This window comes from Saimiri boliviensis, chromosome 13 (genome assembly GCF_048565385.1).
Source record: "Saimiri boliviensis isolate mSaiBol1 chromosome 13, mSaiBol1.pri, whole genome shotgun sequence".
NCBI lineage: Eukaryota > Metazoa > Chordata > Mammalia > Primates > Cebidae > Saimiri > Saimiri boliviensis.
In genome coordinates, this window is record NC_133461.1 from 70,036,862 (window position 1) to 70,064,249 (window position 27,388).

General features: G+C 45.6%; 1 protein-coding gene across 12 annotated transcripts in view; it reads left to right on the forward strand.

The window, feature by feature from the left end:
- The window catches only part of LDLRAD4 (low density lipoprotein receptor class A domain containing 4), a 418,190-nt gene that overhangs the window by 57,822 nt on the left and 332,980 nt on the right, over positions 1-27,388 (forward strand). The window contains exons 3-4 of one of the 12 annotated variants that reach the window (XM_074383797.1): positions 1,892-2,260; positions 7,438-7,496. The exons of 9 other annotated variants lie outside the window; for them this stretch is intronic. The gene's annotated coding sequence lies outside the window, so the exon portion shown is untranslated. Of the gene's footprint in view, positions 1-1,891; positions 7,497-27,388 lie in introns of all 12 variants that reach the window. 2 more of the 12 variants (XM_074383794.1, XM_074383796.1) reach the window with 2 other exon arrangements.

The window sequence follows — 27,388 nt, forward strand, 5'->3', positions numbered from 1 at the left end:
GTAAATTTTTTTTCTAGATTTTTAATGTGCCCAGAGGTGGGATTCATTGCTTACAGGAAATCCCTTTGTAGAATGTAAGCCTTATGAGGTCAAGGACCTCCCTCTGCTTCAGCTTGTCTTCTTTCCTTCCACTTATTTTTTCTTCAGGGCCTAGAACAGTATGTGCAGCGTCAGGGGAGCTTGATAAAACTTTTGCTAAATGAAATGAGTTGATGAAGAATCCCCTCTGAAGCTCTTAGAGCATATCCTAGCCTTTTCCTTTCTGGTTGCCGTTGGCAGCAGAGGAGGCACCTGGAGAATCCAGGAGGATGTGCGGTGCTTCCTTGCTGAGGCACACAGACCCTGAATGTAAATGGACTTTTTACAGTTTGGAGCCTTCCTAAACTGCGGGTGCAAAGCAGTATGCAGAGCAGAGCAAACCAGGCTTGGGTTCTGTGTGGGGGCAGCGCCTCCGCTGCTGAGCTCATGTTTGTTTCTCTCCTCTCTCCTGAGTGGATTTCACACCCATTCAATTTGCTCTTGGGAGGCTGGGGTGGAAAGAGCTCATGGGGAACACCCAGACCGTGTGCCTCGTGGATGTTCAGTGACTGATGAAATGCTTGTTTTTCACACAATCCCTTTATTAACCTGACAAAAAAGCATGGGGTTTAAAAATCCCTGCTCTTCGCTGGCTTGGTGGGTGTGGAGAAGCCGTTTTTCTTCCATCATTTGGAACACCCACTGCCAGCTTGAAGTGGGCGGTGGCAGCGCGTCTCTACCAGGGCTGACAAAGGCGTGGGCACAGTTTAATTTCTTTTTTATTGTCTCAAATGCAGTTCCCATTGAATTGACCCACCAAAAGCTAGCACTGTCTTCAAGTAGAATTTTACTAGGTAGTAGAACATACCATTGGACTGTGCCCCCAAAGACTGAAACTTGAGTTACAATGTTTCAGCAAAAGAAAGAATTCCTGTAAATGACATAAATATCTGATTTCTCCCCTTATGTGGGGTTACCTCACTCGTCAGCTATTTTAAGTAACTTTCAAAATTGGTAATGGAAAACTTTGTCTTGACTGTAGTGGTATATGTGGATTTTAAATTAAATACAAAGCTCTGTTGCTTCTCCTGAAAATCAGAGCGGCTGAGGAAGAAATCACCATCTCTGCAGAACTGCATGGCTGCATGGTGCTTCATCATCATGGTAATTTTCAGGCACAGACTTAGCTTGCGAGGCGTCATAAGAACTTTCACACCTCTAAAATAGGTTCTTACAGCTGACTGTTCTGGAATTTGTATTTGCTCTGTTAACTTGCAAAATTTTGTCCCTTAAGCAGCTCACAGCTGGACTGTGAGACATTCCTAAGAGCTGATAAAATGGACAGGTGGCACTGCCTTCTTCTGCTCTGTCTGCTTGCCTGGGAGGGCCCAAGAAGGCCTAGAGCTTTGCATTCACTGTAGGATGTGCCTGTCTCCTTGTGTAGTGGATTGATTTGGACTTGGTTTTAAAATGCAGCTGGGTCCCTGTGTTTAGGTTGTTATTAAATGCACTTTTGAGTTTTTCCCTCCTTGATGAATCTGAACACATATACACTTGCCATATTGCATTCACGTGGGGAACTCAGAAGCCACAGACCTTGGCCTGAATTCTGGCTTGGTCACTTTCATTCACTTTGTTACCCTGGTGAGTCATAAGCCTCTGTGAGTCTCAGCTTTTCTCATCTTTATGTGGGATAATATTTATCTCGTGGAATTACTTTGAAGATGCCTAATTCAGCATTCCATGCACAGTAGTCACTCACCAACATGTTGGCTATTATTTTCCACCCTAATGCTGGCTTTCTTCTGTGATCCTTATGCTGGAGGGATTGGAGGAAAATAGCAGAGGTCCTGCTCTTTCTGTTCTCTTTCAGAACTACGGAAGTTTGCTAAGGAATTTCACGTGGCATCCTGCTAGATCCTATAGGGGAGTGCTGCTGACGTGATTAAGCACAAAGGCACCGTGGTGCAGGCAAAGAAATCATTAATTCTAGCTGCCCGCACTGTTCCCTGACCTCTGCATGAGACAGTGCAGCCTCACACTGAGATCTGGCTGGCTGTCAGCACAGACTGGAAAGGTGAAGCTGGAGGAAACTCCACCTCTCTCTTGGTTTCCTTCTTGGTCCTTAAGGGATCTGAAGGCACGGATGCGACCGGGGGCCATGTGGATGACTTCCAGTGTGAGACCAGTGTTCCCTGTGGGGAGACACAGTGAAACAATGAAAAAATAACCTTAGACTCAGGTGATGCATCCTGAGCTGAACTTCTATCTTTGTGCTCAATTTAAACTTTTTAAGATAAAATCAGAGGATCAATAGTACTGGGAGAAGCAGTTATTACTTTTGAATGTAGGTCCCTGCTGTCTGCATTGGTAAATAAAGTCCTGCTTATTGTCACCAGATGTATGTACAAAGTGATCTTTGGCACTGTGTAATAAAACCGATTAATTCACGAAAATGTTATCAAACAAAAAGGATTGGAATCCCAGCACTTTGGGAGGCTAAGGCAGGAGTATTGCTTGAACTCAGGAATTCGAAACCAGCCTGGGCAACATAATGAAACCTTAGCTCTACTAAGAAATCAAAAACATTATCTGTGCATGGTAGTGCATGCCTGTGGTCCCAGCTACTCAGGAGGCTGAGGAGTGAGGATCACCTGAGCCTGGGAGTTTTAGGCTGCAGTGAGCTGTGATCATGCCACTGCACTCTAGACTGGGCAGCAGAGCAACATCCTGTCTCCAACAGCCCCCCACAAAAAAAAGCAAAACGGACTTGTCATGTGAATGACTATCTTGTGCTGGGGGCCTCTAACTTGAGGAGGACTGAAACTCAGCCAAGAAGGTGGTTCCTGCAGAGGGTGTCCTGAGGTTTCCCACCTACATAGGCAGTAGGGCAGCCATGAGTCAGCCTCTGCTGGCCTTCCGGGTCACCATCAGGGAAGTGACACCAAGGTGGCCAGTGCTGGGGTCCTGGGAGGGATCCCAGATTTGGGAGTCCTCATTCAGGGGTCTCCCTCAGCTTCTAAAAGAGTTTCTGAGTTCCTCAGCCTTATTTGGGCCACCTCTCTGTCTCTCACATGACTCCTCTTCCCTCCTGTCTCCTCCTAAGCCTCTGTCTGAAGCTCAGTCTCACCATTGTCCCCTGATTCTTCAGCTTTAGGGTTGTATTAGTCTGGATTCACACTGCTGGTAAAGATACACTGAGACTGGGAAGAAAAGGTGGTGTAATTGGACTTATAGTACTGCATGGCTGGGGAGGCCTCAGAATCATGGTGGGAGGTGAAAGGCACTTCTAACGTGGAGGCAGCAAAAGAAAATGAGGAAGAAGCAAAAGCGCAACCCCCGATAAACCCATCAGATCTCATGAGACTTATTCACTATCATGAGAATAGCATGAGAAAGACTGGCCCCATGATTCAATTACCTTTCCCTGGATTCCTCCCACAACATATGGGAATTCTGGGAGATACAACTCAAGTTGAGATTTGGGTGGGGTCACAGCCCCTGGTCCCTCTAAATCTCATGTACCCACATTTCAAAACCAATCATGCCTTCCCAAAAGCCCCCAAAGTCTTAACTCATTTCAACATTAACCCAAAAGTCTACAATCCAAAGTCTCATCTGAGATAAGACAAGTCCCTTCTACCAATGAGCCTGTAACATCAAAAGCAGGTTAGTTACTTCCTAGATACAATAGGGGTACAGGTATTAGGTAAATACAGCTATTCCAAATGGGAGAAATTGACCAAAACAAAGGGGCTACAGGGCCCATGCAGGTCCAAAATCCAGTGGGGCAGTCAAGTTTTAAAGCTCCCAAATGATCTCCTTTGATTCCAGGTCTCACATCCAAGTCACACTGATGCAAGAAGTGTGTTCCCATGGTCTTGGGCAGCTCCACCCCTGGCTTTGCAGGGTACAGCTTCCATCCTGGCTCCTTTCACAGGCTGGCATTGAGTGTCTGTGGCTTTTCTAGGCCCACGGTGCAAGCTATTGGTGGATCTACCATTCTGGGGTCTGGAGGACGGTTGCCCTCTTCTCACAGCTCCACTAGGCAGTGCCCCAGTAGGGACTCTGTGTGGGGGCTCTCACCCCACATTTCCCTTCTGCGCTGCACTAGAGGTTCTCCATGAGGGCCTCACCCCTGCAGCAAACTTTTGCCTGGGCATTTAGGCATTTCCATACATCTTCTGAAATCTAGGTAGAGGTTCCCAAACCTTAATTCTTGACTTCTGTGTACCCATAGGCTCAATACCACGTGGAAGCTGCCAAAGCTTGAGGCTTCCACCCTCTGGAGTCACAGCCTGAGCTGTATGTTGGCCCCTTTGAGCCACTGCTGATGTGGCTGGGACACAGGACATCAAGTCCCTAGGCTACACACAGCACGGGGACTCTGGGCCCAGCCCACAAAACCACTTTTCCCTTCTGGGCCTCTGGGCCTGTGGGACAGCCGTGAAGGTCTCTGACATGGCCTGGAGACATTTTCCCCCATGGTCTTGGGCATTAACATTAGGCTTCTTACTACTTATGCAAATTTCTGTAGCCATCTTGAATTTCTCCCCAGAAAAATGGGTTTTTCTTTTCTATTGCATAGTCAGCCTGCACATTTTCCAAACTTTTATGCCCTGCTTCCCTTATAAAACTGAACGCCTTTAACAGCACCCAAGTCAGCTTTTGAATGCTTTGCTGCTTAGAAATTGTTTCCACCAGATACCCTAAATCATCTCTCTCAAGCTCAAAGTTCTGCAAATCTGTAGGACAGGGGCAAAATGCTGTCATAGGAATTTGAAACCAGCCTGGGCAACATAAACATAGCAAGAGTTAGTTACCTTTGCTCCAGTTCCCAATAAGTTCTTCATCTCCATCTGAGACACCTCAGCCTGGATTTTGTTGTCCATATTGCTATCAGCATTTTGGGCAAAGCCATTCCACAAGTCTCAAGGAAGTTCCAAACTTTCCCACATTTTCCTGTCTTCTTCTGAGTTCTTCAAACTGTTCCGATCTCTGCCTGTTACCCAGTTCCAAAGCCACTTCCACATTTTCAGGTATCTTTTCACAGTACTCCACTCTACTGATACCAATTTACTGTATTAGTCTGTATTCACCCTTCTGATAAAGTGTCATATCTGAGACTGGGAAGAAAAGAGGTTTAATTGGATTTACAATTCCACATGGCTGGGGAGGCCTCAAAATCATGGCAGGAGGTGAAAGGTATTCTTACATGGTGGCAGCAAGAGAAAATGAGGAAGAAGCAAAATTGGAAACCCCTGATAAACCCATCAGATCTCTTGAGACTTATTCACTATCAAGAGAATGGCCTGGGGTAATTCATTTACCTTCCCCTGGGTCCCTCCCATGACATGTGGGAATTCTGGGAGACAGAATTCAAGTTGAGATTTGGGTGGCGACACAGCTAAACCATAGCAAGGGTTAAGAGTGGCACTGAGAAAATCAGAAATGCAGCAAGGGCATCTGGGATGCCGATTGCCCTTGTTTATAGTTGGGATTAGGGAATGCCAGCCTGCAAGGAGAGAGGCCCGTGGGTGTGAACACCACTTTCAGAGGTTGGAAAGAGAAACTTGCCACCTCTGCCACTTCTGCCCGTGGTCTGGGACCTGGGCATCGTCTCCACCTGCTTGTTGGGTTCTCTCTTTCTGTGATAAGATTGTATTAGTTTCTCATCAAGCAGGCCTGTGGAGTCGTATGGGAAAAATGCCTTGACACTTTGCTCTAAACTCAAATGTGCTAGCAGCTCTGTCAGTTCATGCCTAGCATGGCATTGTCAAACTGCTAAAAAGCTAGCAAATTTTCCACCTAAAATTTTGTGGGGGAGGCCAGGGTGGGGGATGTGGGGAAAAGATATAAAAATAAACCCTCAGATTCTGGGTTGCTTGGTGGCGTGTGTATTTTTCCGTGGTGCAGGAGGTTAGAAATAGCATTGCTTTTTATGGGATTCTCAGCAGCAGCTTGAAAATTTGGCTTTGAGGGTTTGGTCTCCCTGTGTGGGTGAGGTGACTCCTGCAGTACGGTGTAGGGGGCAGTGCGCCCCGACACCTCCCTGTCGGTCTTCCGCCTCCCTGCCCCTGCTCAGTGCCACCCGGATGAACTGCGCTCAAGTGTGAAACACGCTTTGCCAAGGTCAGGTTCCTGAGATGACTCGCCTGTGGCAGCTGGTGCCAGTGGTAACAGACTGCATCGCAGCAGTCCTCATAAGTCACATCGGTGCATCTGTGAGGGCAGTCGCAGGGAGGGACGTCCTTTGGGGATGTGGCATGTCTGACAGGCAGTGCCTCTCAAGCTGATGTGAGACGACCTCCCCTTGACGTCCTGACATTGGTGGGGGATGTGGGCCACCCTTTCAAAGAGAGTCCTGAGGGATTCTTGAAATTTGTTAGAGTTACGTAATTCTTACAAATGGAGGGAGGTTGCAGTGTCCCTCTCAAGTGCAGTGGAGAAGGGAAATGTGAAGGAGAGAGGCACTGGGACAGAGTTTATAAGCCCCTGGGGCCTGGGGGCATCTGTGAATTCCTTGAAATGTTGCCAGTTCCTGTGAGAATGCCAGGGCTTTAATAGGATTCTCAGCAAGGTTTTGACCTCTGGAAAAGGTTAAGAGTGCTTGCAGTAGAGCATGAGGTGTGTGGTTCATTTGGCTTGGGGCAGTCATTTCAGTGATGGTCAGATTGGAGGTGTCATGAGTGGGCAGAGGGTAACGTAGACAGGCAAGGGACGGGATTCTGTTGTCAATTGTGTAACTTAACATGGGGGCCATTGGAGGTGTCCGCTGGGCTTTTCCTTTGTAGGCTTTCTTTTTGAACTTCATATAATATTTGTTTTAGAGTCAGCTTGCTTCCTGCAGGAGGCTACGTGGTGATGCTGGGTTAGCTGAGCAAGCTCAGTGCTTGGGAGAGGATCCCTTTGTGCACAAGGTGTCTGGGGTCTGTCTGCTCAGCCTGACACTTAAACAGTTTTTCTCTTTTTCTCCTGGGACCTGGTTTGCTGGGGCCCTCCACATTTTTTCACATCTTTCTTGAAACCCTGAGGTTGTGGTAGGGAAGTGAAGTCTGCACCCTTGTCCAGAGAACAGTAGGGGAAACTCAGGCCAGTCCTTCAACTCCACTTTCACAGAACACTGTTAAGTTTGTTCCTCAAACATATTGCCCCTTCATTTAAAAAAAAAAAATAATAGTAAGAGATACATAACATGGAGAAGTTGGAACCCTTGTGTATTGCTGGAAAAAATGTAAAATGGTTCGGTTGCTATGGAAACAGTATGCTTTAGCCATTTTTAAGTGTATGGTTCTGTGGCATTAAGTACATTCACGTTATGCAACCATCACCACCATCCATTTCCAAAACTTTCTCCATCTTCCCAAACCAAAACTTTGTACCCATTAAATATTAACTCTGCATTCCCTCTCCCTCCAGCCATTGACACCCAGTTTTCTACTTTCCGTCTCTACGAATTTGACTACTCTTCATACCTCGTAAGTGGAATCATGCAGTATTTGTTCTTTTGTGTCTCATGCATTTCACTTAGCATAAAGTCTTCAAGGTTCACCCACATTGGAGCATGTCTCAGAATCTCCTTCCTTTTTAAGGCTGACTCATATTATTTTGTCCTTGGAACAGGAAGACGAGAGCTAGAGATAAAGTTGGAAAAGAAAGTTAGGGCCAAACTATAGAGCTTTTGTTTATTTATTTATTTTTAAAAAAAGGATCTTGCTTTGTCACCCAGGTTGGAATGCAGTGGCACAATCATAGCTCACTGTAGCCTCAACCTCTTGGTTCAAGTAATCTTCCTGCCTCAGCCTCTGGAGTAGTTGGGAGTACAAGTGTGTGCCACCACAACCAGCTAACATTTAAAATGTTTTGTAGAGACGAGGTCTCACTATGTTACCCAGGCTGGTCTTGACTTGCTGGACCCATGAGATTTTGAATGCTCTGCATAGATTATCCCATAAGGCGTGGGAACCGCTACAGAGGTGTGTCATTAGATGTGTGTTTAGGAAGCTGAGTCTGGTGCCTAAGGGTGGGAGTCAGAGAAGGAGACAGAGGCTGAAAGGGCCAGCTGGGAAGGACAGTGAGGAGCTGTCCCTGGCCAGGGGGACAGGGCCTAAGCTGAGGCAGCAGCTGTGGAGAAGAGGCCTGGGGTAGAGGCATCTGTGTGCCCATTGTGTTGGTAGCTGGAATGTGGAGGGCAGGTAGGGAAGAATTAAAATAATGACATTGGTTCAATACAGAGAAAAACATTGAAAACCTTATCTTATAGGAGGCAAAGAAATTAAGACAAAATGTGCCGGCATAACCAGTTTTAATTTAATAATTTGGGCTTTTAGGTATTTTTAGAAAATCTCATATAAACCTAGAAGCCATCAGATACATGACCAGATGCTGCTATCATCCTCTTCAAAGTGATCACTCGATTCTGTGAAGAAGGTGGAATGGGAACAGTTATCAATTTGTATTCCTTTCACATTCCCATCTGAGGATTTACTTCTGTAATAATCATAATTATAATATGTGGGTGTTTTTAATCAATAAAATGTCTGGCAGTTTTATAATCCTCCAGGTAAATGTGAGTTGAATGTAACACAGAATCAAATAGGCAAATGTCCCAACCTCAACTTCAGGTGAATAAAGGAAAATGATATCCTTTTTAGCCACCTTCCATTAGCTTATCCAGAATTACACTGATAAAGATCTCTTCCCCATCTGTTTAAAGAATATGTTTATTGAAATTGAAAGATTATTTTATCTATCAATATTAGAGTTGGTTGTATTAAAACTGCGTCAAATTTATAGTAAAGGAAAATTTAGTCAATGATAGGACCAGATACAACGTTGGCTATTTCAAGTTAAAATATTGCTGAAAAATACTATTTCGACCATCTAAAAATAATGTCTAAAGGCATTAGCACAATATAGTGACTGTGAGTGGAAAGTCATGCGGAAGTCACTCTGTGGGGTGAATCACGGGCCACAGTAGCCGTCCTGCAGACCGTGGCAATCGACCGCACCTTCTGCAGTGTGATGACACCCACAAAGCATGAGGACCCCCTGATATGACTGTCCATCTTAGAAGCACTTAAAACACCACCTGGTAAAGAAATGAACAAGTGCGGAGCTTTGGCAGAAGAACTAAGGAGACTGTGGAAATAACCCTGTCCACGCCCTAAGCCTTTGATGGCTTTGACATTTGGGGGCTTTTAGAAACACCAGTTAGGCCTCATAAGGAGCTGGGACTCTGTTCCTCTTTCCAATAATTCAGAAGGCTCCACTGCTTGCTGTTTTCCACACTGCTGTAAGGGTCCAGCACAGGATCCATTTAGCAGTTGTTTTGAATATGCTCTTGTGTCATTCACAGTCTTCTGAGTTCTGAAAGTAGAATTGTTCAGTTCCAGCATGCGTATGGTTTAGTTCCTAGGGACTTAAATCACATCATATTCATTTTCTCATTTGTCTCATTGCATAGGTGTATAAACTGAGGAAATGAGAGATTACATGAGGCTTAGACTATTTGTGATGACTCAACAGTGTTAAAGGGATTATTAGCATATTGTAGATTGCAGGACATTGAACTATTCAAGGTAAGTGTGTAAATATACGTAGAATTTAGTACTCTATGGCCAGTTACTTTCTAATCATTTAATGTGAAATCTTCAGGAGTGTCGTCTGTCTTTAATTTACAGTTGAACAAAAACACTGACTCCATCTTTTGGGAGCTTCAGTGAAGAAAGCATAAATAAGACTGTGGTGAAGATTGCTAGTTGGCCACCATCATACTTTGCAAAGTAAAAGCGAGATGAGTCACTGCTAAAATTATAGGGCCATCTCTGTCTGTGCTTAGCCACAGACCCAGCTATGTCCAGTCCTCAGTCTTTGGGACTGCCATGGAGAGATGGAGTGTGGAGAGAACAGCGGGGTTGCAGAATGCCAGATGTAAATTCCTTCTTGCTGAAGTCGGGTGCTTGAGCTTCTAGGGGTAAAGACTTGTGTTTAAGAATAGGCTTCCTCCTACCTGAAGAAGAATCCCACCATATCTCAGCCTTCCTCATGATGTTGGGGGCTTCTGGGAGAGGTTCAGCAGCCTCTGGGAGGAACCATGGGGACATTCTGGATGTTCCATGTAGGACAGTGGATTCCTGTCCTTCCCATACCCTGTTGGGGAGTTTTACTGTGGGGGCAGACTGGTGGGCTCAGGAACCGTGGAGGGCTGTACCCCGGGAGGAGACCTCAGTCCTCCTATCTGGGTACAGCTGGAGGAGCGGGTAGGTCCTGCATAGTTGGCACCTCTTCTTTGCTGATGGGGCATCCATTCCTCCCCCTGGTTATCATCAAACTAGATTACTTTGTTTCCCATAATTCTCAGTGGGCTCAGTGCCTTTATCCTTGAGGAATAAGAGGGGCTGGGGATTCCTTCTTGTCCCTGATTTTCCATAGAAAAGTGTTAATTAACCCTTCATGTGCCTAAAATGTTTGGCTTGCAGTCAGTTTCAGAGTTTGTAGCAACCTCCTCTCCATTAATCTTTGTTTATATCTTAAGCATTCTCCAACTATCTCAGTATATCTTAACTTACTCTGGGTAAAACAATCCTGAAACCATTAAAACTCTAAATTAAGCACTTTTTGCTTTGCCAGGAGAATTGAGAACTATTGAAAATTTCCATTAATTTACTTTCTTCGTTTGCCTGTTTTTCTTTTTCTTTTTTTAAATTTTATTTTTATTATTTATTATTTTTTTATTGCATTTTAGGTTTTGAGGTACATGTGAAGAACATGCAAGATTGTTGCATAGGTACACACATGGCAGTGTGGTTTGCTGCCTTCCTTCCCCTGCCTGTTTTTCTTTATTTATTTTCCAGACAGGTATTCTTTTTAAAAAAAAAAAACCCAAAAGATCTGGGTTTTTTAAAGGCATTTTTTTGGCACCTGCTTCTTGTATGTGTAACAAAATTAGGGTATCTTAAAAGAGTTTTGTTGTTTACCATCTGATATATGAGCTACTCCTGATTTGTGGATTTAGTGAGATATAAAACTAAAGTAGAAGTGAGGTGCTAGTGCAGTCTCAGAAGTTAGATTACACTAGAAGAACAGAAACGTCTTTTAAACATTGATTTAAATCACAGTTCATTTATATCAAACTTTACCTCTAAGATCATAGGCCTATAAAAATATCTGAGGTACCTACATACAGACCACATTTTCAACCCCAGTGAATCGATCCAGAGGTGCTGCTCTGTACCATGGCTTCCTGAAGAAAGGCAGCTCTGCCCAGAGGCCCAATCAGCCCTTCTTTTTAATTTCCTGGGGCTCACTAAACTCTAAAGTATTTTCTCAGTTTATGGTCAATAACAAAACTAAATAAAACTAAAACAGGCTGTTTACTGAGTCTGGATGGAGTTTGGGCCTCTGAGTCACAGCACAGTATCTGTTCAGGAGAGTGTCTGAAGAGTGGCACACACATCCATGCCGCCTCTCCTTCCTCAGCCAGTCTGTTTGCTGACGTCTTTACACCTCTCCAACTGAGGCTCAATCTGTTGTGCTCCAGAAAACAAAATAACAAATGACATAATCAGCAGCAAAGCCCTCGGCCACCAACAGGGGCGTCAGAAGGCAAGAGCAATTGTTAGCTTGTAAGCTCATTCACTCATTCACTTGTTAATTCAGTACATACTTACTGAGTATTTGTTGATGGAAACTAGAAAAAGTTGGTCTTGGCAAAAGTCTTGAACAAATCGAATTGCACAGTTGCAGAGGGTGAGGTGATGATCGGGTTGTGGTTGTAGAATGTGTAACTTGAGCTTCAGGGACCTGGCTGGGTCTCTGGGTGTCTGGAGCACCTCTCACATCATCACAGGTACAGCTCTTCCTTCCCCCACAGTAGGCTCTGCAGGCTAGCCGGTCTGAATCCCAGCTGAGTTACTCCAGACCCACAACTAGATCTGAAGACTCTCAGGAACAACGAGAATCTCATCAGTGTAAGTGTGATTGATCTTTTAAAAACTCCTGAGTTTTAACAAAGCAATGTTCCTGAGGAATTAAAATGTATCATCTCATGACCAACGTAATTTTCTCTTGCATTCTTGAGCATACAATGTTTCTTGAAAATTGTGCTTTTTATGCTTAAGATTGACTGGGTATACCAAGCAGAGGTCCCAGCATGGGACATTTTCCATTTACCAGGAAAATGTTGCCCTGAAATCTGTTGGGCTGACTGCTTCGTTACTTTTTGAGCCAATTCGATGAAATTTTGGAAGATGTCCCAGTGAAACAAAATTTTCCCTTCTAGGCTACCAAACAGAAGTTGAGTGTTCTTAGTATAGTCTGTCCACATGCATTTGCTCTGTGCCCTTGGGGCGCAGCTGGGGTCAGTGAAGCACTGCAGGATTCAGAAGTCCCCTGCCCTCAAGGAGCTTGCCAGCTGTCTGGCTGTGGAGTGGATGGAGGTAATGGTACAGCATGTCTGCAGGCTTCTCTTCTCATTCATTGGCTTGGGTGCTTCAGTGGCACATGGCAAACAGCAGCACTAGGTATACCTTGCTGTGCTCATAGACCGTCTTTGGGTGGGTTGCTGGCACTATGCCTGGGTGTGCTCTGGATGTATTTGTGGCTCTGTGATCCATGCTCTGTTCCTGTCACTTTCTCTCACTAATTCAGATGATTGTGTGGCTTGAGATGATGACAGGTCAGGAACATTAGAGTTGTAAAATAATTTTGGCATTTAGAAAGATTCTAGACGTTCTCCCATCTGTAGGCTGTGGTTTACCCTTTATAATATCCTATGAAATGAAACATCTCCAGTATGTTTTGAGACAGGAGAGAGGAAGAGAGGATGTCACTGGGGTCGGCTTTCTCAGGCCTGGTTCTGTGCTGGAATATATGATGGAAGTGTTGAAAACCTTTACAAATCATGCCTCTAGGTGCAGAAATTAAAGCACAAGGGAGCCCTAGGATGGACTAAATACCATGAGGCACGGAAGGGCCTCTCTTGTTTTCTGCTTTCTTCACTTGACTTAGCAGCACAATGTTTTCTGGTTATTGCGCAGAGGATTTATTTTGCAATTAATGAGGCGGCAGTAGGTGGCTTTCTACTTTGTTGGAGATCAACACTCCTGATATAAGTTTTTCATTTGCAATCCCTTTACTTATTCCTCGGTAATTCTGGGGTACAAAGGCCACTGGAGAGAGATCTAGGACTTTTCCAACATAGGGGATGCCCAGAAATGAGACGATGACAGAGGCCATGAGAATTCAGGAGTTCAGCACTGGGTCTTGGAGAGAATGCCCTGGAGGCAGGCGAGCTTTGGTTCTGAAGCTTGGCCACCATCTCTGAGGAATGCTGTGAACCTTTACTGCTGACATCTTAACTTAAAAGGTGGATGCATATTGAAAACACAAATTTGAAATCACTGGTTGAAGTCTTGGCTACATTACAAAGTTTTTTTGACAGTATTTGAAGCATTGGAATGTGTAATTTGGTTTTATGTCTTTCCTATGGCCTGTGGTTGGTTTTTGGAAAACCGACTCTTTTCTAGACATAATTATTTAGCTCCTGGTGGGGTAAAAAGAGAGGAGCCAATATCCCAGGTTGCTGCTGTGATGCTTTTGCCACAGAGACGCCCTGTAGCTGATCTCTTGTGCAAATGTGTGTGTTTGTGTGCGTTCTCTAAATCAGCAGCATTTGACTGTGATTAGTTTATGGCTCTGTTTCCCCTTTACCATCTCTGAACAGACACCAAAATTATTGAATTAAGGATAGATGCATGGGGCAAAGACCTCCTCAGGTAGAAGTTATGCAAATCTATACAAACCTCATACAAATGAGCTGGCCAGACCAGCATCTAGCTGAGCAAAAATATTGGGAATATTGTGTGTGCCAGTCTGTCATTGCTGTCACAGGAGCGCAGCATGGTGCATTTCTGGATTAAACTATAACTTTAGAATACTTTTTTTCTTTTGCAAAGTCTGTCTGACTCTCTAAGTAAGAAGTCTTGGATAAATGTCCCTTTGCGTCTCCATTTTTCCACATTGCATGTCAATTTTCAGGTGGCAGTTTTATCTCATTAGTCATTGTCGCTTCCACTGATCACCTCTTTGAAGCTACGTGTAAACTTTACTTTTAAACTTTCTAAAAATGCTCCCATCCTGCCTTGCTTTAGGTTGCAGAAAACTATTTGCTCCTGGCACTGTCCCACCCATGATGCCTTTCGTTAGGGATCACATAGGAGTCATGCTCACCTGCTTCTGGGGCCAGAGGAGCACTTTAGTACCAGATCAGCTGTCTCTCAGTTGTTTCTGAGGTTGGAATAGCAGATGTGTCTGAATGGCTCTCCGATCCTCCTTTTAAAACCTTTTAGGCCGAAGGTTGCAATTTTTTGAATTGCAGACATGTGAAAAATCAGACCTTGGCAATGACCTTGAGCAGTAGGATATAAATAACTCCCACAGCATAGTGTTCCAATAATGGAACACTAGGTATAAATGGGTTAATTAACCTCCAGCGATTTGAGTTTAACTCTGTAAAGTAAGCTGAGAAGAGTGCACGGGAAGTGCAGCTTCTGCCCACGATAAAGTGCTAAAGGTGGTCCAGGTGGCTGCTCTTGGCAGCACCTGTGGGCTGGGGCACGTCAGACAGACGGCCCAGCCAGCATGAGGAAGTGCTGACGAAGATAGCAGCCCCTTCTCCACAAGGCTTAATCACTCGACCTGAATGCATACAAGGCACTTTTGTCATCAAAAGCATGAGGACTGTGGTGGCTTAAAATATAGCTGTTATTATAGAAGAGTGAGTTATGTCTTTTCTTTAGAACAGAAAGGGACCAACGCTATCTCGTGGAACTAAAACCCCTCAATGACAAGTGAGGAAGTAGATGTGAGAGGTCACGTGACCTTCTGAGGTTCCAGCCTTTCTAGGCAGTGGGACTGTGGAGAGGGCTCTTCGCTGCCGCCCGGCCCATCTTGGGTGGCCTGTGCTTGGGGACACAGGTGAATGAGGAGGATGTTGTGGGGCCCGTTGGAAATGAGAGTCCTAATGGTCACCAAGAAAATTCCAGGTGCACACTTTTTATATCACACTTGATATTAGGACTTATTTAAGTGTAGAATAGGAAAAAAAATGTTGTCTCTTTAGCTTGGTTTTTATGTGGAATAATTGAGAGATTGTATTCTTGGTGGATATGAACATGAATTCTGTCATTAGAAAATGGTCAGAAACAGGGAGTTTGTTGGGGACTGGCTGGTCTGATTTTAAGCACATGCACAAATACTTCATAGTATCAAGCACAATGAAAGTCACACATTGGATTCATAGGTAAACCCTTCTTGCCCTGAAAGAAGCAAATTGTGGAATATGTGTTTCAGGCTGAGGAATAGGACTAACAGCATTCCTAAGGGGGAATTTGCTTCAGCAAATATGCCAGCAGTAGGGAAACTCCATTTTGGCATCTGGACATTGTAGAAACTCAAGATACTTTTAGTCTTGCTTGGAATTTCCCCTCACACAGGGCTTACCCTCCACACACCAACATGCATATATTCTCTCATGACATGCTCACATCCTGGAAAGCTGAGCTGAACCTTGTGGCTGGGAAGACCTCAAAGTTGATTATTTTGTAGGGTTTCTTCTGTAGCAGCATTCACTGATCGCCACATGTGTGGGGCCACATTGTGTCTGAACCCAGGGAATAGCAGTGGCTCCTGAGTGTGGAAGTCTGGCATGGGTGCAGGGCTTCTTCACCATCTCCCTGAAAGTCAGCTGCATCGTGCATATCACCTGGACTTACTAATAACACCACGTGTATCTTCCCCTATCCAGTGGCTTGTACACAAGCTTAAACCTGTAGAAGTAGAATGCATTCTTTTTTTTGTTTTTATAACTCCAGATGGATTCAAGACCTAACACCATAAAAACCCTAGAAGAAAACCTAGGCAAAACCATTCAGGACGTAGGCATAGGCAAGAACTTCATGACTAAAACACCGAAAGCATTGGCAACAAAAGCCAAAATGGAAAAATCGGATCTAATTAAACTTCAGAGCCTATGCACAGCAAAGAAATAATCATTAGAGTGAACTGGCAACCAACAGAATGGGAAAAAATTTTGCAATCTACCCATTTTGACAAAGAACTTATATCCAGAGTCTACAAAGAATGAAAACAGATTTACAAGAAAAAAACAAACAGACCCATTCAAAAGTGGGTGAAGGATATGAACAGACACTTTTCAAAAGAAGGCATATATGAGGCCAACAAGCATGAAAAAATGCTCATCATCACTGGTCATTAGAGAAATGCAAATCAAAACCACATTGAGATACCACCTCATGCCGGTTAGAGTGGCAGTCATTAAAAAATCTGGAGGCAACAGATGCTGGAGAGGATGTGGAGAAATAGCAACACTTTTACACTATTGGTGGGAGTGTAAATTAGTTCAACCATTGTGGAAGACAGTGTGGCGATTCCTCAAGGACCTAGAAATAGAAATTCCATTTGACACAGCAATCTAATTACTGGGTATATATCCAAAGGATTATAAATCATTTTATTATAAAGACACATGCACACGTATGTTCATTGCAGCACTGTTTATAATAGCAAAGACTCGGAACCAACCCAAATGCCCATTGATGATAGACTGGACAGAGAAAATGTGGCACATATACACCATGGAATACTATGCAGCCATGAAAAATGATGAGTTCATGTCCTTTGTAGGGACATGGATGAACCTAGAAACCATCATTCTCAACAGACTGACACAGGAACAGAAAATCAAACACTGCATATTCTCACTCATAGGCGGATGTTGAACAATAAGAACACATGGACACAGGGAGGGGAGCATCACACACTGAGGTCTGTTGGTAGAGGGACTAGGGGAGGAACAGTGAGGGGTGGGGAGTTGGGGAGGGATAACAGGGAGAAATGCCAGATATAGGTGAAGGTGATGGAGGCAGCAAACCACATTGCCATGTATGTACCTGTGCAACAATTCAGCATGTTCTTCACATGTACCCCAGAAACTAAAATTCAATTTAAAAAATTATATATATATATATATATATATATAATATATATATATATATATAATGCATTTTAAAGAATCAACTGGCACCTTGAAATGTTAAGCATCGTATACTGGCTGAGCTATGATGGTGGTAGTCTGGTGACTCCCAGGGGGAAAAGTATCTTTGTGTGGTTTTTCAGGGAATCCATATTCTTGAACACCTGCAAGAAACAGCATAGCTGCTGTGGCTTAAATATACATGCTTCTAAGGCCAGGTGCTGTGGCTTATACCTGTAATCCCAGCATTTTGGAAGGCAGAGGCAGGCAGGTCACCTGAGGTCAGGAGTTCAAGACCAGCCTGACAAACATGGAGAAACCCTGTCTTAACTAAAAATACAAAATTAGCCAGGCATGGTGGCACATGCCTGTACTCCCAGCTATTCAGGAGACTGAGGCAGGAGAATTGCTTGAACCTGGGAGGCAGAGGTTGTGGTGAGCCAAGATTGCACTATTGCACTCCAGCCTGGGCAACAAGAGTGAAACAATGTCTCTCTCTCTCTCTCTCTCTCTCTCTCTCTCTCACTCACTCTCTCTCTCTCTATATATATGTATGTGTGTGTGTGTGTGTGTGTGTGTGTGTGTGTGTGTGTGTGTGTATGCTCCTATGAGGCTATAAGCCTTCTCTAGTAGAAATAAACTCTCATGTATATTTTGTATGCTTTTAATGACTGTGTGAAAAGAATTGTATTTGGGGTTTTGTGTGTGAGACAGTACTGTGCACGGACGAAGGCAGAATTTGTAAAGTGGAACTTTGGGACTCCACGTTCCCTGAAAATATCACTGACTCCCCTCTCATATTGTGCAAAGAGAAGACCTGAGGCTGCGAGGCAGGGCGCCTTGCCCAGGACCACCGGCAGCCCACAGTGGAGACAGGAGCAGAACCAGCGCTCTTGTCTCTTCGGTCAAGGACTCCTGCTCCTGGTGAGCATCTCTCATGCGTCCCTCCAGCGGGGTTTCATGAGTGCTGTGCCCAAAAGCCAGAAGGCGTGACCTGCTGTGTTAGAGCAGGAACAGAATGCCGTAGATGACTTCTGCTTTGCAAGAGGCGGCCCCCAAATTAGACCAGGCTGTCATTCTTATGTATAAGCTTGTGAGATGTTTTAGGGTCCTCTGTCTGAATAGGCTGAGGTTTATGAATCTGCTAGCGCTGTCCTAACAAAATACCAGACTGGGTGAGTTAAGTAACAGAAATTTACTTTCTCTCAGGTCTTAAGGCTCCAAATCTAAGATCAAGGTGCTTTCAGTGTTGGCTTCCAGTCAGGCTTCTCTTCCAGGCTCAGAGATGGCCACCATGTCCCTTGGTCCTCATGTGGCCTCTTCTCTGGGCACAGGGGAAGGGTCTTTTCCTTTTTGAATAAGGGCAGCAAACCCATCGGATTATGGCTCCACCCCAGGACTTCTTTTAACCTTATTATTAATATTATTATTATTTTTAAAAGAACTCCTAAGCTCAAGCAATCCTCCTGCCTCAGCTTTTCAAAGTGCTGGGATTACAGGTGTGAGCCACAGAACCTGGCCATAACCAACCTTTTATTATTTAATTTAAAGCCTTTAAAAATAATAAAAACAGGAAAAATTAGAAACAAAGAAAAGAGCAGAAGTAATCCATGCTGCCAGTATTTTCACACAACCATGACTTTCCTTTCTGTGCATTTCTTTTCAGTCTTTAAAAATTGTTTTAAGAGCTGCTTTCTACAAGGTCATGGCCACATAGCCATGTGAGGAGGGTGTGAGCTTTGAGGACGAGCTGAGCAGGGTGAGTTTCTGGAGCCACCATGGACTCGTTATGTGTCCTGAGCAATCTATTCACCTGTCTGCACCAGGTTCTCCATCTGTGCAGCGAGGGGATTCCTTCCCTGAGAGCGAGTTCCTGTGGGTTTCTGGGAGATGATGTTCATGAGAGTGCCAGGCCTTTCATGGTGCACTGTTTACCACTTCCTGTTCTCACCTGTGCACTTGTTTTTCATTTTGTTTCATGTTCTGAAAAGAAATTACCACCCTCTTTGATAAGTGAAGGCCCCTATCCCTGAGGATGTTCGCTGAGCAGTGGTCGGGGCTAAGTGACTCTGGGCACCAAGGGACCTCTGCATTTTGAAAAGGACTTTGCCACTCGGCCTGAGGTGGGGGGTCATAGCACATTTTGGTGTTTTTTGGCCATTACAGTCACATGGCCCTTTCTCTGTTGCCCTGTGGTGCACGTGCGGGTGCTGGGACCACTCAACCCTCATTACCTACCAGGCCAGCACAGGACCTGCTGGAAGGGAAGCACCTGTTCCAGTCATCAAAACACTGTCTCCTGAATCCAGAGCCATGATGTTGGTGCCCAAATTTAAAGTTTAATGTTGGGCCCAGTGCAGTGGCGTATGCCTGTAATCCAAGAACTTTGAGGGGGCTGAAGCGGGAGGATGGCTTAAAGCCAGGTGTTCAAGACCAGCTTGGGCAGCATAGTGAGACCCTGTCTCTGCAAAAAATTTTTAAAAGAAATTAGCTGGGTATGGTGCCATGCATCTGTACTCCCAGCTACTTGGGAGGCTGAAGCAGGAGAATCTCTTGAGCCCAGGAGGTCAAGGTTTCAGGGAACTATGATCCCACCTCTGCACTCCAACTAAGGTGACAGAGTAAGACCCTGTGTTTTTTTTAAAAAGAATAATAAGTCCAATGTTGAAGTCCCTGCCAGGCCCATCTGTGGTATCTAAGATGTTGGACAGGTCTTGCTTTCATGGCTGAGGTGCTAAGGCATGTGGCCAGGGCCAGGATTTGGACTGAAGCTGAAAGTGGAGGCTAGGACCTCTCTTAATTGTAGCTGCTGACCAGGAGGATGCATGAGGCATCGATAGGTGGAGCCTGGGTAAGACATGGATGTGGCCTGCCATGGGGACACCTTAGGGGGACAGGCCCACCGCAGTAACAGGGAAGCCAGGCGGTCGCTGAGGGGCAGCCTTCCTGCTACTGTTCAGGGCTAGGGCTCTGGTTCCAGGGTGTGGTGGTGCACAAGTTGGGGGTGGGGATCAGTGTTCAGAGATCTTAGCGTCTGCTGGCATTTATCAGTAGGAAGCCAGCATTCTGGTCTAGGTAGGAATCCTGGGGCTGGAGTCTGCCTGGAGCTTAAATGGAAATGCACAGTGATGGAGCTGCTCTGGGGGCAGCTTCTGGGGGCCCACTCAATACGGACAGGATGTGCTGCAGAGCTTCTGGCCTGTGGTAGTCTGGTTGAAGTCCATCCTGCCACAACTTGGGATTGCTCTGAGACCATCTGTGGGCCTTGCCACACTCTGGGAGAGCAGACATCCATACGTCATGTGTAGTCTGACCATTTGGGCTTGTCCAAAATTACTACATTCTTGAAATGGAGCATCCACGGGCTGCCTTCATCACTGCCTCTGACGTTCTAAAAGGGAGTGCTTAACTTAGAGTCATGATTTTATATAGCATGTAGGCATTTAAGGGACATGTGTAGTAAAACAAAAAAAGGAAGGGGTGTTGATGTCCTTGGAAAAGTGAGAATCATTTCTATAAGCTTGCACCCAGTAAGTGTGAGATCAGAGCATCCTCCCCTGCCCAGCGCTTGCATCCATTGTGACTGGGTGTGACCAGGTGACTGCAGCTCAGTGCTGACCAGACCCTGTTTCTGAAGTAGACACATTTGACAAAAGTTGTGGAGTTTCTCAAGTCTATGGTGTGCCTGTTTGATATCTTAAAGCAAAAGCATTTACAAATCTTTGTTTAGCGTTTTGGTTTTGAACATGTGCCCTTTCCTTGCCTCGTCACAAGGTGGGTAGCCTCCATCCTGCACCTTTATAACTCCCTGCCTCAGAGAAAGAAAAGCCTGAGCGGCTGGCTACAGGACCAGACACCTGTGGAACTGGGACTAGAGTACTCTTGAGCCCTGGGTTTGAGACTAAAGCCCTCTGTGACACAGCCTTGCATTTTTAGTGGGGAGATCAGGCTGGTGTGACACTTCAAAATGAATTTTAGGACTGAATATGGCAACTCATACCTGTAATTCCACCACAATATAGCAAGACCCTATCTGTACAAAAAATAAAAATTTAGGCAGGTGTGGTGGTGCACACCTGTAATCCAAGCTACTTGGGAGGCTGAAGCAGGAGGATCACTTGAACCTGGGAGGTTGAGTGTGTAGTAAGCTGTGATCATGTCACTACACTCTAGCTTGGGTAATAGAGCAAGACTCTGTCTCTTAAAAAAAGAAAAAAGGTAAATTTCAGGAAGCAGATTTGTGACTTGTGTGTGGCTGCTGGTGGTGATGTCTGCATTGGTGGTGGTGGGTACTTTCGGGTCCTCACATGTGGAGGATATTTTTCCCCACACTGAAGGCAGCCCACCTGTGTTCCCCTGGTGCCTGCACACGTCAGTCTCTCATGGCTCAGTTTCTGGCTTTGTGTGAACACAGAGAGACAATGTGCTTGATTTGGGAACGGTTGGTTACAGTCCATGTGACTCTGCCTTGTGCTTCACACATCTTGGTTCCTGCAAATTTAGTGCCCCGGCCCTGGCTTCCAGTCCCCGCTTGTCTCTGGAGAGCTGTGGGTCCAGGGCCAGCAGGTGCCTCCTTGCAGTTGGAGCTTGTCCAGGCACAGCGGAGAGCCAGGCCTGCAGAGGGGGCTGGCAGTCTCTTCTCATGCTCCTGCCCACCCCGCGCCTGTGCTCTGCCTTAGTCACAAGGCCACCTCCCCAGACAGAGCAGATGGCAGTGGTGAGGTCTGGACCCCTCTGTGGGGCCTGGGAACCAAAGGGCAGGCTGTGTTCTGATGGCCATTTTTCTCAAGGACGTGACATTCGTGGGATCAGCCATGACTGCTGCCCCAAGGGAGACCTGCGATGAGGCATCCGGTGCCAGCATGGAGCCCTGTTGTACTCTCTCTTCCTCCTGGGCCTATCCTGGTAGAGATGCCCGGAATCCTCTCTTTCTCTTGGCTTATTTCAGGGTGTGTGTGTGAGAATTGGCTGTGAGATGAGTGACAGCAGGATGAAGGAATTTGTTCATCTTTATGTGATCAGTCCCTGCACCAAAGAATTCGTTGGTTGTATGCACACTAAGAAGTGTCAGAGTGGGCAGAGGGAAGGCATTGGGTTGTTTTTCAGTGAGGGGTCTAGGCTGCTGAAGATTTCTCTCTGGAGGCCTCCATCTGGTCTTGCATTTCTGAGGCTGAACAGACACTTCTCATGATCAGAGATGGGGTGTGGGTAGGAAGAATGAAGGGTGGTGAACTGGGAGCCAGTAGCGAGTCCCGGCACTGAACCTGTGGCACCTGGCTGCGTGGCTGTGAGGGCTGACCTTCCAGCACCCGAGTCCCCGCTTTGGGTGCCCTGAGAGGCGTGTGTGTCTCCTGCACTACGTCCTCAGTGGCCACTGGGGTTGGGCTCCCATGTGTCCCGCAGCTGAAGGGGAAGGAGGCTGAACTGGTTGGGGTGTCTGGGGGGTGCAGATGTTGGAAGTGGGAAGCATTTTCAGCTGGTGGGTTTAAGGATGCCACCTGCTTGGTCCTGTCTTGGAGATCCTCAGTGTATCTTTAGTGTGCTGGAAACATCAAGCGGTCTAGCAGTACAGAAGACCTCAGTGTTACTTAACCTAAAATGTCTCAGATGTATGCAAACCCAGAACGCTCTTTCCCCACAACTCCAGTCAGCGCAAGGTAATCTGTGTTGGACCAGACTCCTTGAGGGAGACTTCCCGCTGAAACATTCTGGAAGTTGAGAGAGGGGTGGGGGTTGCTGTTGCATATTTAGAGGGGTGATAGGGTGACAGAAGGCTGGGGCTTGGGGCAAGGTTAGGGAGCAGAAGATTCTCTCAACAGAACTCTGGCTCCGCATCCTAAAATTAAGTCCTGTGGGCCATGCTCTGCACCCACAGTGCCAGCAGGAACCGCGGGTGTGGCCTCATCTCTTCAGCTGAACTTGCACATGCAGACGAAGGCTCGCCTTGGCCCCAGGAACCAAGGGCAGTGGCATGAAGTGACCACATTTCTGTCATGCTCATGCACTTTTTCGTTCCTCTCCTTAACGGATTATAAGTTTCTTGAAGCAAGATTCTTTCAATCTAAATTCTGTGACCTTCTCTAGGCACCACTGCCTATCATGCAACTCCTGTGGAGTAAGTGATGGATGGCACTAAAGAAACTGAAGGGACCAGGCGTCCTCTGTCCCCTTTGTTTCTCTGCAGGGTCTGAGGTGGGCGTCGTCAGGCAGACAGGCGAGAGAGAGCCCCTGGGAGGTTTGATGGGTTTGATAGCAGGGGATGTATCAGCCCCGCTGGGCAGCCCTCTCCTGACTGCTCACTCACTACTGTCTCCCGGGACCCTGCCCCAGCCCTCAGTTTCCCTCCACTCCCTCCCCCTCCCAGATACGTACATACAAATGTGATTATGTTTAGAAACTGAAGCATTTGAATAAATCAGATGCTTTGCCCAACCCTGGGATAAAGGCTGTAGTTATTTTAACAACAACAACAACACAAACCCTGCAGTCTTCAGCTATTTCTGGATGTGGACTGGTAATTAGCATGCCACTTGTGATTCATTGCTGTCGCCGGCTGTTTGTTTCCTTGTTTCCAACGCAGCCCAGTTTGGGAGACTGGGTTTATTTCATTTGGAAATGTGATTCTGTGGAGACCTCTAAAATGCCATCACGAGATTAATGGTTTTCTGTAGCCAGAGTTTGCCAAACCTGGCGTTTAAAGCTCAATGATTAGTTTTCAGCAGCTCTGTGCAGGGGAGTAACAGCTTGCTGCGATGGTATTTCACTTCAGAGAAAACTGTTAAAAGCAACTGCTTCAGGAAGGACTGGCACTACCTGGGGAATGGAATACTTCAGGGGGACAGATTTGGGGATAGGTTAAAGGAAACTCACAGGGTTTTGCTGTTTAGCCTTAGAGACCTTTTACATTTTCACTTACATACTTACTGATGTGCATGGAGGCCAAATGCAGATGGATGTCCTGCGTGAAATTTATTCTGCCCCAAGTGGAAGGGGAATGTGTGCCCTGGCAAGAAGATTCCTGGAGGCTAGGACTCCTTGCTAGCTCTGCAACTGCAGAGGGAAAGGAAAACATGCACTACTGTTACATGCAGTTATGTTACACACAGTGCAGTTATGTTTATGCAGTTATGCTACATGCAGTTACTGTTACATGCAGTGCAATTATGTTACATGCAATTACTGTTATATGCAGTTACTATTCCTGTTTTGGAGCCCGACCTGCTGCTGACTGTAAAATGAGAACTTGGCTATGGTCCAAAAGAAAAGCTTTGGGTTCCTGCTTTTTAGAAAGATTTATTGGGGGTAGTCTTTAATGAATAGATGGATTCTCTAGTCTTCTCCAGCAGCCGTGGGCCATCTGCCCAGGGTACTCAGCTGACCTCAGAGCTGCCCACGAGGAAGGCACTAGTGTGCAGGAGTGCACCCATGCAGGGCACGTGCTGGACAGCAGCCATGCGGTGCCCAGACCCCAGCCCACATGTCTCCTCAGATCCACTTAGGGGGAAATAGGTTAACTTTGTCTTCTGAAGACAGCTTTTTTTTTTTTTTTTTTTTTTTTTTTACCCTAGAGACAGGGTCTTGTTCTGATGCCCAGGCTGGAGTGCAGTGGTGTGATCATAGCTCAAGACGGCCTCAGCTCCTGGGTTCCAGCAATCTTTCCTCCTCTGCCTCCTGAGTAGCTGGGACTACAGGTGCATGCCACCGTGCCAGCTACTTTGTCTTTCTTCTTTTCTCTCCCCATTTCCTTCCCTGTCCTCCTTTTCTTCCTCCCTTCCTTCTAGAGAGGGACTCTCATTATGTTGTCTGGGCTGGTCTCAAACTCCTGGGCTCAAGCAGTCCTCTTGCCTTGGCCTTCCAAAGCCCTGTGATTACAGGTATGAGCCATTGTGCCTGTCCAAGATTTGCTCTTGAAAGAAAAAGGGAGTTATTTTATACATGAGCTAAATCTTTTAAACAAATCCTCTTGTTCCTTACTTCCCAAGAAAAAGAGGATGGAAGGGAGAAAAAATCCAAAATAGAACAGAGCCCTCTTAGGAATGGGAAGCCCATGCATTGTTCCAGGGACCTCTTGTTGAGGGCATTAGTTGGATAAGCACAGGTTCTCCTAATAAGAAAGCTAAGGTGGTCCTAACTGCTCCATAAGATGTGATGAAAAGAAGGAATGAGCTTCAGTTGCACAAAGGCCCATGAGTCATCCACAAACTATGGCCTGAAGTGTTAGTAGACAGTGCAGTTGTCACCAGGAAGCCATTTCTGGAATTTTTTAGGCAAAGCAAATACCTGGGAGGATTTGAGTAGAGTCCTGCACCGCCAGGAGTGGATCCAGGGTCCTGGAGTCTGGCCTCCTGGGGAGGCAGCCCTGCTGCTGTGGTCCTGGACTCCAGTGCACAGGCTCCCAGGCCAGGACCTGGGTGGCTTCCTGGCTTCCACACTCAGGGCTCATCTTGGTGGATGTCGCAGGGGAGTTGGACTTTAGGTAACTCTGGAGGTCTGCACCTCTCACCATGTCTGGCTGAAAGTGGTTCCTCTACAGGATGTTGTGGCAGTATGGTGTGGGCAGTGTTGGGAAGGGGAGGAGGAGGAGTCAGTTTTTCAAAGAAGATTTCCTAAGGTCACAGTTGGTTGGTACCCACATGTTGAAGAGTGCAGAGATGGGCAATGGCCCTCTGGGTGCTGGTGTCAGGTCTGTTTCTCTGTGTTGGGCCTGGGTTGGCCAGAATGGCCTCATGCAGCAGGGGTGACTGCAGGGAGTCCCCAGTATGCTAGCGCAGCACAGGCTCTGGGGCAGGCCACCTGGAAGCTGCTGGGGAGGGTTGGGAAGGTGGCTCTTTCAGACTCCCCTGAGCAATGAGGCCAGGCAGCCACTGCCCTGTATATACAGACACAGGTTTCCAGCCTTGTCATGGAAACATCAGTCCTTTTGAGTTTAATTTAGTGCAGGTTTGGGCAATGGGCCCCATTTGTTTTGGTTTCAAATTATGATAGTCAAGAATAATTTCCATTTTCTGAAACTCCTTGTCATGGATACAGACCTGAGGATGGGAGACTGCTAAACCTGGTCCTGCTGTGAGGGTGTAGGAGGGATCTCTAGGGATGGGGACAGGGAAGACAACACAGGAGACAGAAGGAATGTGAGGAAGGCCGACTCAGCCCACACGCCTCAGCCTGCTGACAGAGGGTGTGGTAAGAAAGACAGCTATCATTTCACAGTTGAAAAACGGAAAAACTGAAAAACTTAGTTGACTCTTGAACAGCGTGGGTTTAAACTGTGTCAGCCTACTTGTATACAGATTTTTTTTTTCAATAAATATATTGGAAATTTAGGGAGATTTTAAAAAATTTGAATAAACTTGTGTATGAACCTTGTAGCCTAGAAATATTGAAAAAAGTAAGACAAAGTTATGCATGTCATGAATGCATAAAATATACGTAGATACTAGTCTATTTGGTCATTTATTACCATAAAATGTATGCATAACTGTTATAAAAAGTTAAATCTTTTCAAAACTTACACACACAAACACAGATATACATGGCACCATTTGCACTTGAGAAATGTAAAGCAAACACAAAGATGTAGTATTAAATCATAACTGCATAAAATTAACTGTACTACATGCTTTACTGTAATAGTTTTGTAGCCACATCTGGTTGCTATTGTGGTCAGCTTAAGTGTTTTCAGTATCCACTTAAGACACTGTGTGATGCTTATCATCTCCACATGAGCAGTTCTTCTCAACAGTAAATTTCATGTCACGGTGAAAAGGAATCTCTTGAGATTCTTGCATATCTTCGCGGTATTTAGTGCAATACCGTAAACCAGGAATAACAACATGGGACCTATAGGAAGTACCCCTAGTGATGCTGGAAGTGGTCCTAAGAAGTAGAGAAAAAGTCATGATGTTGCAAGAAAAAGTTGGATTGCTTGATTTGTACTTTAGATTGAGGTCTCCATCTGTGGTTACCTTATGCCATTTCAAGATAAATAAGACCAGCATAAAAACCACTGGAAAAAAGAAAAGGAAATTTGTGAAGCTGTCACTGCAGCTATGCCAGCAGGCACAACAACTGCACTTTTTGTAAAATACCTTTTTATCTTGTATTGAAAATGCAGCTTTTGTGTGGTAGAAGGATGCTATTAGAAAGGCTTAGCCATAGACTCTAATATGATTTGAGAAAAAACAAAGTCATTATATGACAACTTAAAGCAAAAAAACGTGAAGGATCTAAAGATGGAGGATTCGGTGCCAGCAAAGGATGGTTTGATAATTTTAGAAAGAGATTTGGCTTAAAAAAAAAGTCAAGATAATAGAA